This window comes from Sturnira hondurensis, unplaced genomic scaffold, assembly GCF_014824575.4.
Source record: "Sturnira hondurensis isolate 20B ecotype Veracruz unplaced genomic scaffold, ASM1482457v3 Scaffold0024431, whole genome shotgun sequence".
Lineage (NCBI taxonomy): Eukaryota > Metazoa > Chordata > Mammalia > Chiroptera > Phyllostomidae > Sturnira > Sturnira hondurensis.
In genome coordinates this window covers 117,249-133,931 of record NW_028097062.1, presented here as the reverse complement: position 1 = coordinate 133,931, position 16,683 = coordinate 117,249, and positions in this window count along the sequence as shown.

The window sequence follows — 16,683 nt, the reverse complement described above, 5'->3', positions numbered from 1 at the left end:
ACAAAGAAAGAAATAGAAAATCACCATTAGACACCCAGTAATAATGACCACAGTCAAGAGCCATCAATGAATGATAAAACTCATTTCTATTTCTGAGCTACATCAATTCTAAACAAAAAATTACAAAACAATAAAATCACTGTGGCGTTATACGAGAGAATGAATGGGGTCAAATAAGTTAGTAAAAATACATTTCAACATTGATTTAGAAATAGCCAAACACTAATGGGGAACTCAGAATCACTGGTGATTGTGACCAATTTGGGGGTTAAAGGTTTGAAATTTGTGTAAATTAAATATTTGGTCAACTTCATGACCATTCCATGTCAACCTTGATTTTATTAGTTGAGTGACATAAAAATTATTTTTTTCATTTCAAATACCCTGAGAAAGTCTGGTTCAGTGCAAAATAGGTATTAAGAACTTTTAAGCAAGTGAAGCTGTCCTAAATTATCCTAGTCTCTACTCTCACACCCAGAATCCTTTCCCTCTCCAGGGCCTCTTCCTGCTGCCTTATTTGGTGAAAAGTAGTGCCACCCACTGAGTTGCTAAAGTCAGAAGTTGTGACTCATTTCCTCTCCTCATTCAGTTCCTTTACTATGTCCCTAAGTTATAAGGACTCTCATTTAAGAATCACATATTTCTAACCCTAGTGCTAAAACCTCCGTGTAAGACTTCGTTTCTTTATCTGGCTATGGAGGAAGGCCACCTCTTCCTTCTCTTCCTAATCCCTGTCTCACTTCATTCACTGGCCAAGGTGATGTTTCAAAGATGCAAATAGGAACGTTTCTTTCCCTCATTCAAGTCTCCTAGTGACTCACAGCTTTAGGCATGAAAACTCCCGTTCATATTTCCAGCTCCAACGATCACTGCAGCTTCTTGAAGGTCACCTTCCCGTGGAATGGCCTCTGATCCTGCTCCTCCTCTCCAAGGAGGAGCCTCCCATCTCCCGCCTCCCCTCCCCAGTGCCAGTGGCTGCCAATCTTCAACTTTCCTTCAAGTTCTTACTGGCTGTCAGCTCCTCTCTGGAGACCCAACAGCTAGAACTCATGGGCCCTCATCTCCTGGCCCCTCCCCCTTCACTCGCTCCAAACACATCACTCTCTCTCCATTTTATGACTGCTTGGGCATTTATCTGCTCCGGCTCCAGATAAGTGTTCTGTGAAATATTCTAAAGTAATGACATATTTTATTGTTATCTTTAACCTGCTGAGCTTACAGCAGTGCTCATCTTAAAACACATTCAACAATTAATGGAAGAATGAATTTTAAAAATACAGAGCACATTGTGAATACACCTGCTTGTCACCAGCCCAAACCTGTTACTTCAGTTCGTGATAAAAGAATGATTTTAAATGGAGGCAGGGTGGTAAACAGCTAGGAAGATGCTGTGGTGAGGGAATGGGGAAACTTAGAGAGACAGCTGATTCAAACTGGCCTCACCCAGCCCCTGGCTCACCTGCCTCCCTCTCCCTGGACAACAGCCCCTTTAAACCGAGAAGCCCTCAGGACAATGAGGTTCTGAGGAATGAAGTCTCGGGTCTGTTGACCACATAGACAGAGTTTTGATTAAACTAGAGATAATATTTAGGCCTCAGCTGTGTCTAAGCTCCACGCCTGGAAAAGCAGCAAAACCAGACCCCTGACTGACACCAGAGCTGCAATCAGAAGCAGCTGCACTGACTAAGGACCCCTGCTCTGGTGCCAACTGATCAGACCACGATCCCGAAAGGACGCACCTGGAAAGCTGATGAACGTTCCAACGAATCCTCCTCTGAGACTTCTCCTAAAATTCTTACCTTTAGAAAACAGACAAAAACCCTTAAAACAGAGGCAAGGCCTTTTTTCTTCAGCTACGGATCTCTGTTTTATTTCTCATAAGCTCTAAAAGGAGCAAGGGCAGCAGCAGGTCATCCCAGGCCAACCCTCTGACCTTGCCTCCAAGGGCTCTCCTTTCGCTCTGTGACGTGTTTCCCAAGTCCACGCAGCCCAGCTGGCCCACTTCTTCTGCCTCTGTGACTTTCTAAAACATCAAGGCCACTCTCTGAGCAGCCCACTCGAATCTTCTTTTTGAGTGTACTTTTGCTTTGCATACTCAGTATGTTTCCTCTTGCCCTGGAGTTCTTTGCTCTGAATTCCTTCTTAGGCAGACTCAAGAACCAAGAGTCAACGTAGCCAGCAACAAAATGGCAGTTGTTACATAGCTGTGATTGCAGTTATCTTTAACAACCAAGATTTTATTATGGACTCCAAGTTAAAATACAGCTTTCTCTTTTTTTCATGAACTATTTACTCATCATCAGGTCTTTCAGGAAGTTATCATTGGACCAAATCCCACTCGGAAAGTGTTAGCTTATTTCTACTAATTGAAGCACTCATAAAACATCTACTTAGAATTACATGAAATTTTATTCTCCTCAAATACTAAACTTACAACTTTTTTATACAGAAATACGATGGTCTAGTTGAATTCTCTCTTTCTAAAATCTGTAAGATTGAGGAAAGGATTCACATTCAGAGACTACATGAGCTCACAGAGAATGAACCGTGACTCTTAAGTGCTACTTCAGTGAAGTTCCAAAGCACATTCCAGATGCCTCTGTTCTTGCCCTCTGCTCTCCATGCCAGCTCTGAGCAGCCCCAAAGGTCCCAGGCAGATAGATGCAGGCTGACCAGATGTCACTTCCTGCCCCTGTGGCGTCCTGGTGGCCCACTCTGCCTCCCTCCCAGTGCTGGGTCAGCACCCTGCTCACTCCCACAGGTGCAGCAGGAAGTTCAGAGAGGCTGCTGTTGTGCAGGATAAACATTTAACCAATTGAAAAAGGGCACTAGTAGATCAGTTCATCCCACTCACCCTCCTGAGTTCTGGGCCGAGCTGTGGGGAGCCTTACTGCTCAGCAGTCCCACTGGCCACCCAGTTCTGTAGCCTTCCTTTGTGCTGGCTTTCCCTGCTCCCTGCCTGTCCCCTCACTCCTCACTTCTGCTTCTTGGGCTGGACTTGCCCACATAACAATAAACAGGAGCTCTCTGCCTGGAAGTTGCCTTCTGGGAGTCTAGGCTGACTCCTGATCTAGGAAATACCGTGATTTTGCATGTCTGCTCTTGAAGTTCAACCTGGACCCCATAAAAGGCTCAGTCTCAGCATAAATTTTTAAGAGGAGGTTGTTTCTTCTCCTGCCTGGTGTTCCAACATCTGAATTTATTTCATGTTCCTAATTCTATAATGGACCAAGGAAGTAGACCATGAGGACATAATTCTCACTGGCATTCAACAATATTCTATATGGCTCAGTTTCAAAAATCCAAGTCCTCTCCTTACTACTCCTTCCAATATGATAGTCTCTTAGCCATGGCTCATGACTCCAAAGTTTTGCATTAATGTGGAATCTAATTCTATAAAAATGCAGCTCAGCGTGAGATTGTTGTTGCTGCTGCTCTCGATGTTGTCGTTGCTTCTAAGTGCAAGATATGCCATTGTCAGTCCAGGTGTGCACTGCAGGGCAAGGAGAGACAGGACAACAAGACTCCATGTGTCCAACAGGGGCATTGTGACAGGTGACTAGAGCAGAGAGGACATGGGACTGCAGAAACTACAGGGTGGGGTAGCTCGTAAACCAGGTGTTTCTGCATGTGCTCAAGGTTATAGCTACTAGAATTTAACAGTGATCCATTGATGGTAAAGTCAACTGAGTTGCTGACATTGATATTTACTCCTGGGAGCCAACACAGAGGAGATAAAATATGTCTTAAAGTCCAAGACGGCCTCTTATGTATCTCTGCCAGCCCTGCTAACACCTGGTCTTGCACATGTAACAGGACATTAATCATCTATTGGGTGGATCAGAGCAAAGATAACTGTTACAGAGCACACACAGTAGCTGCTCTCCCTCATGCAAAGTGCGGCCCAACACACAGGCTCCTGGCCTTGGCTTTGACCCCCTACATCGACCATGATCAGTGTTAGTCCCACAGGTTTGAATGACACCAGAAGTATGGCTCCAGGGAAATGTTAAAGACATGTTAGACATCTCTCTCAATGTTTTCCCCTGTGAAACATTGGTATTTATTTTAAAATTAGAGCACCATTACAGTAATTTCAAAAACTACGATGGATCCCTGGCTGGTGTGGCTCAGTTGGTTGGGATGTCATCCCATAACTGAATGGGTGTGAGTTCGATACCTGGTCAGGGCATATGCCTACATTGTAAGTCTGTTCCCTGGTGTGAGCACGTATGATCCTCTGTCTGACTGCATACAGGAGGAAACCAGTCACTGCTTCCCTCTCTCCCTTCCTCTCTCTCTAAAAGAAATAAAACCAATAAAAATTTATCCTCAGACGCAGATAAAAATAGGATGGAAAGATTATTTCAATAGCATATAGCAAAACTCAACTCTAATTCTTAACATTTAAAATGTTTTCAATTTGGAGGTATGTCAGGATTTTCTCAATTACTTCTTTCTGTTTTCTAATCTGTAAGACTCTGTAGGACCTTACAGTAAATAGGAATTTGGAAAATATAAGCAAGGTCATTATTTTTGCTCTTGTAACATGCTGTATGTTCAAAATTTTTGGTTTACTTGGTATTCTTACTAAGGTCATTCCTTTCCTTCTGTTAATGATTTTATCTCCCCAGGTAATGGCTGGTTGTGAATAAATTTCCCCAATAGTCTCAGTATTCAGGGAAAAATACCCTCACCCAACAGTAAGGAGTCAGTGTGGATTATTTGAGATACAGAAGATATCTGTATAGTCTTATACAGAAGAGAAAGTGATGACAAGAAGTTTATTTTTATTGCAGTTCATGTTATTTTATACCAAATATTCTATTTTCTTCTTTGTGCTGAACTTTACTGTGCAGGATGGTGAGTAGAATTATATAAGCCATGTGACTAGCTGCAGCCAATAATATGAAAGTAGGGGTGTGTGTCATTTCTAGGCAGATAGGTCATGATGTCCCTTTTCACTCTGCCATGATCATAGTCAACAATCCAGGTAAATGACACTTTGTTGCCTAGGGTCCTAGAAAGAAGAAACTCAACTCTGGTGAAACATGATCAAGAAATAAACCTTTGTTTTTACAAGCCATTAAGATTTTGAGGTCATTTTTTAATCCTCACTTGAGGGTATTTCTTGATTTTAGAGAGAGAGAAACATCAATTGGTTGCTTCTCATTTCTCATACGTGCCCCAACTGGGGATTGAACTGCAACCTAGGAATGTGCCTGGACCAGAGTTTGAACCTGTAACTTTCTAATAAATGGGATGATGCTCCAATCAACTGAGCAACCCAACCAGGGATGGGATTTTGAGGTCATTTTTATTACAGCACAATAGCCATTCGGACATATATACCTTTCTTCAAAGAATTGTCTAAGGAAGGTATCCTGCCCAGTGTGGTAGGCAGAATGGTCTCTGAAGATGTCCATCCCAAAGATGCTCCCTAGTCCTGGACCCTGTGAACGTGTTACCATACAAAGCAAAGTGCAATTTCCAGATGCAACTCAAGCTCTGGATCTTACAATAGGGAGGTTTTCTGGATCATCCAGATGGACCCAATTGATCACCTGAGGCCTTAAAGACAAGCACTTTGGGCAGAGGTGAAGTCAGAGGTGACCCAAAGCCTGGAAAGGCCTCCACTGAGTGCTGCTGATTTGCAGTTAGGGGTGGGGTGTGATGAGGAGCCCAAACGCCCTTTGGAAGCTGAGAGAGCCCCACCCCCACACCAGCTAACAACCCGCAAGCAAAGCGGGACCTCAGTTCATGGCCCCAAGGAATTCAATTCAGCCCCAACCTGAATGAGCTTGAGAGTAGATTTATTTCCAGAGCATCCAGAAAGAAGGCAGGGGTCATGGAAACTTGACTTCAGACTTGTAATGTTCTAAGCAAAGAGCCTAGCTGAGCCACACTGAAGCCAGCATTGTGCCCTACAGAACTGAGAGATGGCGATTCTGGATTTTTAAAAAATGAGTTTGCTGTGGTGGCTGGGAGAGTAGAAGGTGACACTGAAAACAAGACCTGGCGTCCCTGTCACTACTAGTGACAGTACTGGTGGCAAATGGTAAGAATTTCCATCAGAAAACAGAGCATGCTAAATTCACAAGTAGTTAAATATCTTTTCAAGTAAATGCACATAATCCAGCCCCTGATATATGTGACCAATTATTGATAGGTACATAAATAAAGAAATGAACAACTGAATAAGTGAAAAGTGGCTGAAACTTGCCGAGTGGCCCAATTCACAAAGACGTTAGTTTCCCTGTGTCAAGTTCAGACGGTGGTTGTAGGGCAGACAGAGTCTGCTGGGACATGAACAGGTGAGGACGCCCTTGACAAGAGGCACCATGGCTGTTTCCAAAGTAGGACAAGAATATTGCCCCAATATCATGTATTCAAGTAACTCTGTATCTATTTGCCCATTAAATTCTATTTTACATGAAACTTTGTCATGTCTTCAGGTAGTGTTTACAAATAAGATGGTATGGTCGTTTCTAGCCATGCCCGGTTAGCCGGTTTACTGAGAATCTTTCCCAACAACAGGAAGGAATGAAATAATGTCTTTCACTGGACCTCAGTTTTTACTTACAATAACCATCTGTTCATTCATCCTTTCTATTAACCAGCAATTATTGAGCACCTAGCATTTACTCAGCCCGAGGGTAGGCATCAGGGTGAGTAAACATGGACACAGCAAGCTCCTGGGTCCTGTAAACATCGTAATTCAATGAGGCAGCTGAGCATGGAACCACTGCGAAAGTTCCGTGGCCAAAACAGTGCAGGGGAAGGGAGAGCGGAGCAGAAGCAGAGGGATTGGCCTGGTCCCCGGCGGTCAGGCACACAGCATCCCTTGCCACCTACTGCCTCAGCTCTGTCTTGTCACACACATCACTGTGATGTCAGAGGCTGTCGGGACACTTTTGTCATAGCGCCCCTCATGTCTCAGTGAGGCAAGCTGTTGTCTACAGAGCCAGAGGGAAGTATTTTATTATTTTACTTTTTTAGCTGAATAAAACACAGTTTGGCTTAGTTTTTTCCATGATAGCAAATGAAGTTTATTGTTGACACTCCTGGTTCAGTGACACAGAGTAGATTGATAGGTTTTCCACCAAGTTCATGTTGATGGACAATACAGTACAATGATGTTATAACCATAGGATTTAAACACCTTCCATTTTCACAAGCAGAAATCTGTCATCATAAACCTATTTCTACGTACCTAAGTTGTAACACACCTTAACTGACTTCACCTGAGGTGTATTGATTGGAGCTTTCTCAACTGCTTTATTTTGGTTTCGAATAGTTCATTTTTTATTGTTTTTCCCCATTACCATTTATCCCCCCATACCCTCCTCTGCCTCCACACCACCCCCCACAGCCACCACACTGTGGACCGTGTCCATAAGCTTTTTGTATTTTCAGCCTGATCCCTCCACCCCAGTCCCCAGACACTGTAGAGCTGTCAGCCTGCTCTCTGTCTGTGCGTCTGTCTCTATTTTGCTGGTCACTTGTTTTTAGACATTGTAGTCCCATGGTGTCAGTGAGAGCCCCTCAGCTCTGGGGTCTGGAGGAAAATCAGCAGAAGACAACCTGTAAACAATGACACATCAGCGACTGGGTGAGGCCAGGTTCCCATAAAGCGGCATCTGCAAAAACAGGCAGCTAGTCTGATTTTGTCCAAGCACTGTCAGGATAAACAATATAAAAATATAAAATAATTAAAGGGTTTTATGCTTTGTGGTAGGGCTTATGAAGATACAGAGATGAAAAAATTTACTAATGTACAATATTCGTGTTAAAGGAAACTTACAAGTTTTCAGTTTATAATTTTAGCCTCAGACTCAGTAACTAAATTGAATTAGGAAACAATACACAGTCCAGTTTCATCTCATTTTCATTATGTTGTTTCAGATACTAACTAATCTGCCAGGGCTTATTCAATGGATCCATGTTTGCTCTGCAGACTTCAGCCTGTTCAGGTCCCAGAGAGGCATGTGTTTCATGCATACCCTCCTCCTGAGCTGCGTGCCCAAGATAACCCACATCAGGCACAGTTTTAAGATACAGCTGTGTTTCTACATTAGAATCAGAAGTGGGGTTCAGAAGGAAGAAACCAAAGGAATTCCATTTTTAGATGTGGTCAGGTTCACTTAAGGGAAGGGGAGACGGGCAAGGGCAGCACTGGGAGGCAGACCACCAATGGCCGGGCGAGACCAGGGTTCAGCGGACTCCATAGGTTGCTTCAGGATGGGACCCAATGCCTCCTGAGGGACCAGCTCTGGCTGTCTGAGGCTGGAGAGAGGAAACACGAGGCTTGCGGTCAGAGCCTCACCTGTGAGACAAATCAAAAGCAGTACTACAAGGAAAAAAGGGTTTAATAAGAAAGAAAAATCACAATTCAGGGAGAATAAAGACACCAGCCCCACCAGAAAGGGCTTTGAATTGGAAAACATTGGGAAATAGAGAGTGTGGAGACCATTGTAAGGGGCACCTTGATTTTCAATGTTAGGGAGACACAGCTGAGGGTTTTCAGCAGAGAAAAAAGGCATGTTTCTTAAAGAGACTTATTTGGTGTCTTCATTAAGGTTGGGTCGTGCTGTGAGAGCAATATTCTTGAACTCCAGGCGAATGGTTTGCTGAGTGAGTGAAACGAGTCCCTACAGACCTGGGTCTAGAAGGTATCAGGCGAACAATGAGAATTTTTTAATTTTTTGGCATAGAGAAAAAGAGAGAGAGCTGTCACCAAGAACTCCGTAGTTTGGAGTGAAAATAATTGGAAAAATGGTAATATCCTCAGAAGAGATGAGAAAATCAAGTTGAATCTAATCTGGAGCATGTGAGGTGAAGTTACCTGCAGAGACATCTGGAGGAAGAACTGTCCGTTCACTTCCATCTGCTGGAAATGGGTGAGAGCCTTTTTCTTATAAACAAAGAATAACCTTGGGGGAAGAAAGCTCTGCCTTTCCCAGTGGCCTCTCCCCCGTACCAAGAGCATCCAGCCAGAGGAGGTGCCTTGGTGGCACATGCTGTTCACAGCCACTCACAGTGCCACTCTCAGCAGATGTGGCCTAAGCCCTCAGGGAGCGGGAGACCAAACCCCGCTCAACCATTCTCACATTCCCAGCTGTCTGGAGCAACAAATGGTGCTATTCATCAGCTGAGCAAATATTTCAAAATAAATACCCGTGTATTAGTGTTTCCACCATGGAATATAATCTGAATATTTTTAGTACCCACCAATAAAGGGACCATGTTGGCTAATTTTATGAATATTGAATTTATTAAGAAGTAGTCACATAAAAGTGTCATAGGGAAAACTGTAACTATAATTGAACAATAAAATTTCTAAGAGAAGAAAAAATTTTCAAATGGAAATATTCCAAGGAAGAAAAGCTGCAGGAGGGATGACGTGCTGTAACATATAATAAAACCACATTCTCAAGTGAAGGGAAAAAACCGTAAAGATCCAGTGTATATTTTGAGACATTGAGTGACATTTTTTCTGCTGAGAAGGCTGGAGTCATGTATGGCAGCTGAGGGATTTGAAACTGCAAGTGTGAGTTCAAGTGTGAGCAAGAGGAAGATGCAGGGGCATGGGGCCTACGGAGGACACCTTACGCCATCCTGTCAGGAAACAGAGGTAATTGAAATGTGTTGAATTAATCACTTGTGGCCGGTGAGGTATGTTTTTTCACCAAGAATTTTTTCCAACTCCCTTAGTTATTTGAGTAACCTCTAACAAAATAGAGTTAGAAATCAATCATACATAACTCTATGAGTATTGCTGTCCCAATATCATAAACTTTTTGAGACAATAACGAGTTTACTTAATGATATCTTTAAAATCCTTACTTGCAAGTAATAGGAGAGACAGGCAAAGACTACAGAAATGGAGACTAAGACTCTCCATAAGCCAGGAGTTGCCATCTCATCCCAAACGCTGCCTTCTCCATCCCTGGCAGCTTCTTCCAGGTTCAAACTCTGCCACAGAGGTCAGCTGCCCTGCCCTTTGCCATCAACTGTGCTCCAAATAGCTCGAATTAGGTTCATTAGCAGGCAGATGTTAAGATACCTCTAGTGATACTGCTTGTCTAAAGAGGGTTTTAGCCCTGGCTACTGTGGCTCAGTGGACTGAGAACTGGACTGCAAAGCAAAGGGTCACTGGTTTGATTCCCAGTCAGGGCACATGCCTAGGCTGCAGGCCAGGTCCAGAGTGGAAGAGGGTGCGAGAGTCAATCACACATTAATGTTTCTCTCCCTTTCTTTCTCCCCCCTTCATCTCTCTCTAAAAATAAATAAATAAAATCTTTAAAAAAGTAAAGGGGGTTCCAAGGATTATTTTTTGGAAACAAATTGTCTGTCAAAAATACCTTTGCACTGAGGATATATATACTCGCTCAAACTGAACATTATCCCACACTGACTTAAAAAGAATTGGCTCTTACACAGCTGCTACCCACAGGTGAGAAAATTGGCTCCATCGGCATGGTCCCAGAGTAAGTAAAACACCCAAATGTTCCCTTTCTTCTGAACTCCAACAGAATTTAAGTCGTCACATATTGCCATGACAATTCTTATTTCAGTAAGGATGGAAGCCAAAGGTCTCTGAAACATGGAAGAAGACAAATGAAAGAGCCGTGACCACCTTTATCACTGAAACAATAAGAAAGTGCAGTTAAATACAGTAGTAAAATGCTAAAAGGGGCGCATTTGTTGGGCTGACTTGCTAAGGAAGTGGAAGATGTGGAGAGAGGAATCGCAGGATCCTGTGGTAAGAAGGCGGGTGATGAAAGGAATGCGAGAGACGGGGGCCTGGGGAAGTGTGCTCAGTGTTCTTTTTGAAGATAAAATAATGAACTATACTGTCTTTGTTGAAATCCCAGCAAGTATTTCTCATTATTCCATGATAAAGATCCAAATTCTTAGTTTGGCCCTCAGTACCTATCCATCCAAATGCACAACTTTATCTACATAATGCCTACCTATCCTTAAATCTCCGCTCATGCATCCAGGAAGCCCTTGTAACTCTCCTGAGTCAAATCTCCCCATTATAGGCTCTCAGCATGCACACTGCCGGAGCACCTGGCACACTGTAGTTTGTTTGTGTGTGTGCCCGACAATTTCACTCACATGTGTTTTGCTAACTAGACTGCATGCTACACAAAGACAGGGGACATGTCTGGTTTCACTCACAACACCACACCCACAGATCATTCACGGCAAAGAGGTAAGCGCTGGGTGAATGAAGGATGACAAACCGAAGTGCCTTCCCTTCCTTAGTGCCTCAGAGTTAAGGATGTCAACTAAACTTAGATATGGCTGAGTAATTAGGAAGCATCTTACAGATATTTAGAATTTCTTTGGATAGTGTTTAATGGTACTATTACCATTTCATCAGGAGAAAAATGAGTTCATTTTGCCTCGTTTAATTTGAAAGACATAAAAGAAGGAAAAGAAACTTCCCTTATTTTTATTTTATTCTCCCCTGGATCTCTTTTTTAAGCCACATTCTCCCATGTAATACCTTGATCTGAAATTCTGGTTCTTAAAATCACACCTCAGATATATCAAGTGATGAGCTGTGATGGAAGCAATTGCCTTCCTCCATCCCACCTAAAAAATAACAGTTGGGGCTTTGAACTATGCAGTGAAAATCTGAATTATCTAGAACAGGCAGCAATATGGTCAGATGACTTCCAGGGTCAGGCGGAGAAGGCAAGTGAATGAAGATTGTGAGTCAAAGGAAAGGTGGAACGGTGGGCTCTGAGGAGTTCTAGAGGGCGTTGTCCTGCCTAAAGTCACTGGCATTCAAACTTGGTTTTAACTCTGGAACTGACAGAAAACCATGTGGTATCTGAAGGCCTATAGTATGTGCACCCTTAGCTAGGGTATTGTAGACATCTTTCAATGGTTTGGCTTTATTTCTTTAAAATTTCCAGGCTAAATAGTAACAGGCTATTTAAATATAAGCTGTATGTGTGTGTGTGTGTGTGTGTGTGTATATGTGTGTGTGTGTATTTTTTATTTTTAATATACATATATATATTATTTATTTATACACACACATCACTGTGCTTTAAGTCAATGGCTGAGAAAATAAACCATAAAGTTTAATTGTATGCTTGCTAATGGGTGATGAGATATTTGATTTAACCAGCCTTCTTCATGCTGAGTTTCTGGTGTCAGGGAAAAAAAATAGTTCTTACTGTCAGTTGCTCCCTAATTTATCTCATGTTCTATGCATTCTGACAGTTTAGCATTCAATCACAGCAATAGCCGTTTCTCTTACTCACAGGAGCTTTGCTCTGGAACGACCTGCATATTTGAGAGAGATGACTACATGAGAGCCAGCTGTTACTCCCGGTAATGGAGGAGAGGGATATCATCATGAATGAAATCCCCTGGTAATCCAAAAAAGCTCATTTTCAGCAAATTCATCAGCATCCTACAAGAGTGGCTTTCATTACCTCTGCCAACAAGAATCAAAGAGTAAGTGCATTTTCCCCTCAATATGTCACTTATCAGAAGCACAGACAGGCAGGGTGCCGCCCACAGGGCAGCCCAGAGAAGCACGCCACAGTCACCCTGGGGAAATCAATCAGCTATTTATTTGTTTTCCTCCACCTGATTTGTTTAAATGAAAAAAAGTAAATAAATCAACCATGTATTCTAATAGAAATATTAAAGGATTACTGTGAAAATATCTTATTTTCTTAGCTATTACCAGGTACAATTTTATTGCTAAGGCAAACAATAGACATTCATTCACTTTTATAGGTAAGAAAATTGCACTCATATCACAGGCAAAATGACACAAACATGAAGTTCTAAAACAAAGGCCTGAGCAAGGGCAAGGGGCAAGTGAAGCACTGCCTTCTGCCAGACCACATCTCCAGGGCCCTTTCCAATCATACCTTCCCTGGGGTTTCCATTTCTCTCCAGCTGTAAATGGGGAACAGTATTAAGCTCCTCTCCCAAAAAATCACATAGTGGGGAACTTGATTAAGTCAAAATAATAGATGTGAGAGATGAAAGCAGCCATTTCAAGAAATATTTGACTTAGACCTGTTGAAACTGCAATTTTTGACCAAAACAATGGCTTTTTTGTAATGATTCCTTTCAACACTGGTTTCCCTGATACTACACCAGATTCTTATAAATCAACCAATAATGAACAGAACTTTAAATCTTTGATCTATCTGAATTCATGCAAATTTTTATGCCACATCCATTAATCATTGTTGTCTGCTTGATTGCACACGTAAAACATTTTTAATGAGGTTTGAAGACTATTTTAACATCAGGCTGTCTATTTTATTGTGTGAATTTATTTGATATATATGCATTTGCATCTCATAGGCGTCTGTGTTGTGTTTTTATTATTACTTATATAATCTTGACTGAGTAATTTAGACCTAAAACATTTTAAAATTCTATTATGTAAATAACCTTTATCCTGTTCTTCCCTGTGCTGCACTAAAAAGAAATCCTCTACTCACTTCAAATCTTCCAAGACCCCTCTTTGAACGAGTGGTAATGGGAGGAGAGCAGAAGGAAGCTTTAGAAAGGGAAATGTGGGCAATCGGAGGGATAAGGCTTGGAGAGTCTTCAGCAGAGTGTTATTCTCCTTGCAAACATTCTCTTTCTGTCAGTTTTTGGCATCACTACATGTACCAATGGAGAGCTCAGCACAAAGGGTGGTGGAGGTGGTGGGAGAGAATAAAGGGGGATGGGAGGAGACTTGACTTGGGGTGGGAGACACACAATACAACATACAGATGATGTGTTGTAGAACTGTACTCGTGAAACCTATATAATATTATTAACCAATGTCATCCCAATAAGCTTAAATAAATAAATAAATAAATGTTAGAAAATAGCAATAGTTACACACAAAGTCAATGACGTATGAGTGTTTCCTGGAGTTTCCTGGTTTAAAGAAACGGAAGGGCACCACAACTGCCCCAGCCCCCAAATGAATGTCCAAAATTAGCAAAGATCATTTTTTTAAAAATGAGGTCCTGGGACACAACCAGAATTCGACTAATTCCAAAACTATAGCAATTAAAAGAGCATAGTTTCACTGCAGGTTCTGAAACACTTATCACTGGAATAGAACAGAGGGTCATACAGGGGCTGGAGTGGGTGTGGGGTGGACAGACGGCTGCCAGCTGCAGGGAGGAAGGGCACTGAGGTCGATGCCGCCTGGACCGTTATCTCACCGCAGGGAAATCGGGGCAGACCGCACAACCCACTCTGAGTTGGCTGTGCTCTAATTATTTCTAAAGTGTTCATAAAATTAACTGAAACAAGCAAGCCACAAACAAATAAAAAACACCACTTTTTTGGTTTAAATACTCAGAAGAAAATATGAAAGGAGACTTTATGACTTTAAAGTAGGAAAGAACTTTTTTCCACAAGACACCAAAGCATACGCAATAACACCACAGTAATGGTAAAGTGGGGCAGGGATAAATCTGTTCAGAAATGGTGCCCAAAGGGCATAAAAAATGCAATGAATAAACAAACTTCACTAGAGCTTGTATCTGTAGTACATGTAATTAATAAACATTTGGTACCCTAAACATAAAAATAACTCCTATACATTAGTAAGGGCAAAAAGTATGGAAAATGTGCAAAGGAATAGGTACTTTCAGAAAAGGAAATCCTTTTTTAAAAATATATTTTATTGATTATACCATTACAGTTGTTCTATTCCCCCCCTTCATTCCCCTCCACCCGAACACTCCCTCCCGCACCATTCTCACCCCTTAGTTTATAAACACAAGTCTCAAGTCCTTTAGATTCTATATTTCCCCCACTATTCTTGCCCTCCCCCTATCTATTTTCTACCTACTGTCTATGCTATTTTCTGTGCCTTCTCCCCACTTCTCCTCCTCCCACTCCCCTGTTGCTAACCCTCCATGTGTTCTTCATTTCTATGGTTCCACTCCTGATCTAGCTGTCCTCTTGGTTTGCTTTTGTTTTAGGTGTGGTTGTTAATAACTGTGAGTTTGCTGTCCTTTCACTGTTAACATTTTTCATCTTCTTTTTTTATATAAGTCCCTTTAGCATTTTATATAATAAGGGCTTGGTGATGATGAACTCCTTGAACTTGACCTTATCTGAGAAGTACTTTATCTGTCCTTCCATTCTAAATGAAAGTTTTGCTGGATAAAGCAATCTTGGCTGTAGGTCTTTGGATTTCACGACTTGGAATACTTCTTTCCAGCCCCTTCTTGCCTGTAAGGTCTCTTTTGAGAAATCCTCTGACAGTCTGATGGTACTCCTTTGTAGGTGACTGTCCGCTTATCTCTTGCTGCTTCTAGGATTCTCTCCTTCATTTTTGTCTTGGCTAATGTAATTATGATGTGCCTTGGTGTGTTCCTTTTTGGGTCCAACTTCTTTGGGACTCTCTGAGTTTCCTGGATTTCCTGGAAGTCTATGTCCTTTGTCAGACTGGGGAAGTTCTCCTTTATTATTTGTTCAAATAAGTTTTCCACTTGTGGCTGTTTCTTTCCCCCTTCTGGTACCTCTGTAATACGGATGTTGGAATGTTTAAAGATGTCCTGGAGGTTCCTAAGCCTCTCCTCATTTTTTTGAATTCTCATTTCTTCATTCCTTTCTGGTTGGATGTTTTGGTCTTCCTTCTGGTCCATTCCATTGATTTGAGTCCCAGTTTCCTTTCCATCGCTATTGGTTTCCTGTGCATCTCCCTTCATTTCAATTAGTTTAGCCTTCATATGTTCCTCTAATTTGTGACTATAATCAACCAGTTCTGTTAGCATCCTGATAAACAGTGTTTTGAATTGTGCTTCTGAGAGGCTGGCAATTTCTCGGTTGCTGAGAGTTATTGGCTCTGGGACTTTGAGTTCTTCTTGCACCATCTTTTGGGCTGTTCCTGCCTGTTCCGGAGCAGGATCGGAGCCCTAAGGTGTCCACCAGAGCAGGGCAACTCAGTTGCTGGGTTGTGATGTTGTATGTGGGGGCGGGGTCAGAGAGGAGCAATGCCATCCTGTCTGCTGTCTCCCGCCACAGCCCCCACAGGTGCTGCAGCTGCCACTGTTACCTGGCCCGAGCGTTTTGTGGAGTGTGCCACTGTCGTCAGCCCTCGCCCCCTGGGGCCTGCGTGGTCCGTCTCACTGTGCGCGAATGTGCGACCATGGTCCGTCTGCCCCGCACCCGAACTGGTTCCGGGCTGCCTGCGAGCCTAGGTCAGGGTATCTGTCCTGCCCAACCCAGCTTCGCTGCTGGCTCTGCCTCTCTTACCGTCCCCGTTGAACGGTTAGTGGTTGTTGGACTTCTGTATAACTCAGTTTTCTGTTTTTTGCTGTGTCTTTGGTCTCCAAACTGTTGTTGTATTCAAACTTGGTTGTGGGAGAAGGCACAGTGTTTCCACCTATGCCTCCATCTTGGCAGAAGTCAGAAAAGGAATCCTTATGGCTAATATTCAGATAGAAAGGTGTTCAATTTCACGAAAAATCAGATGGTTCACTTATACCCATTGAAATAGAAAAAATAATTGTCTGATAATATCAAATACAGATAAAGACTGGAAAAATTATTTTTTCGCACAGCTGATAGGATTGCAAAAGAATCCATGGTGTTTGATATCCCTTATGTAAATTTTAAAACCTGATAGGCAATATTCTGCAAGGCAGTAATGACAGCAATTCATGAAAATAATTT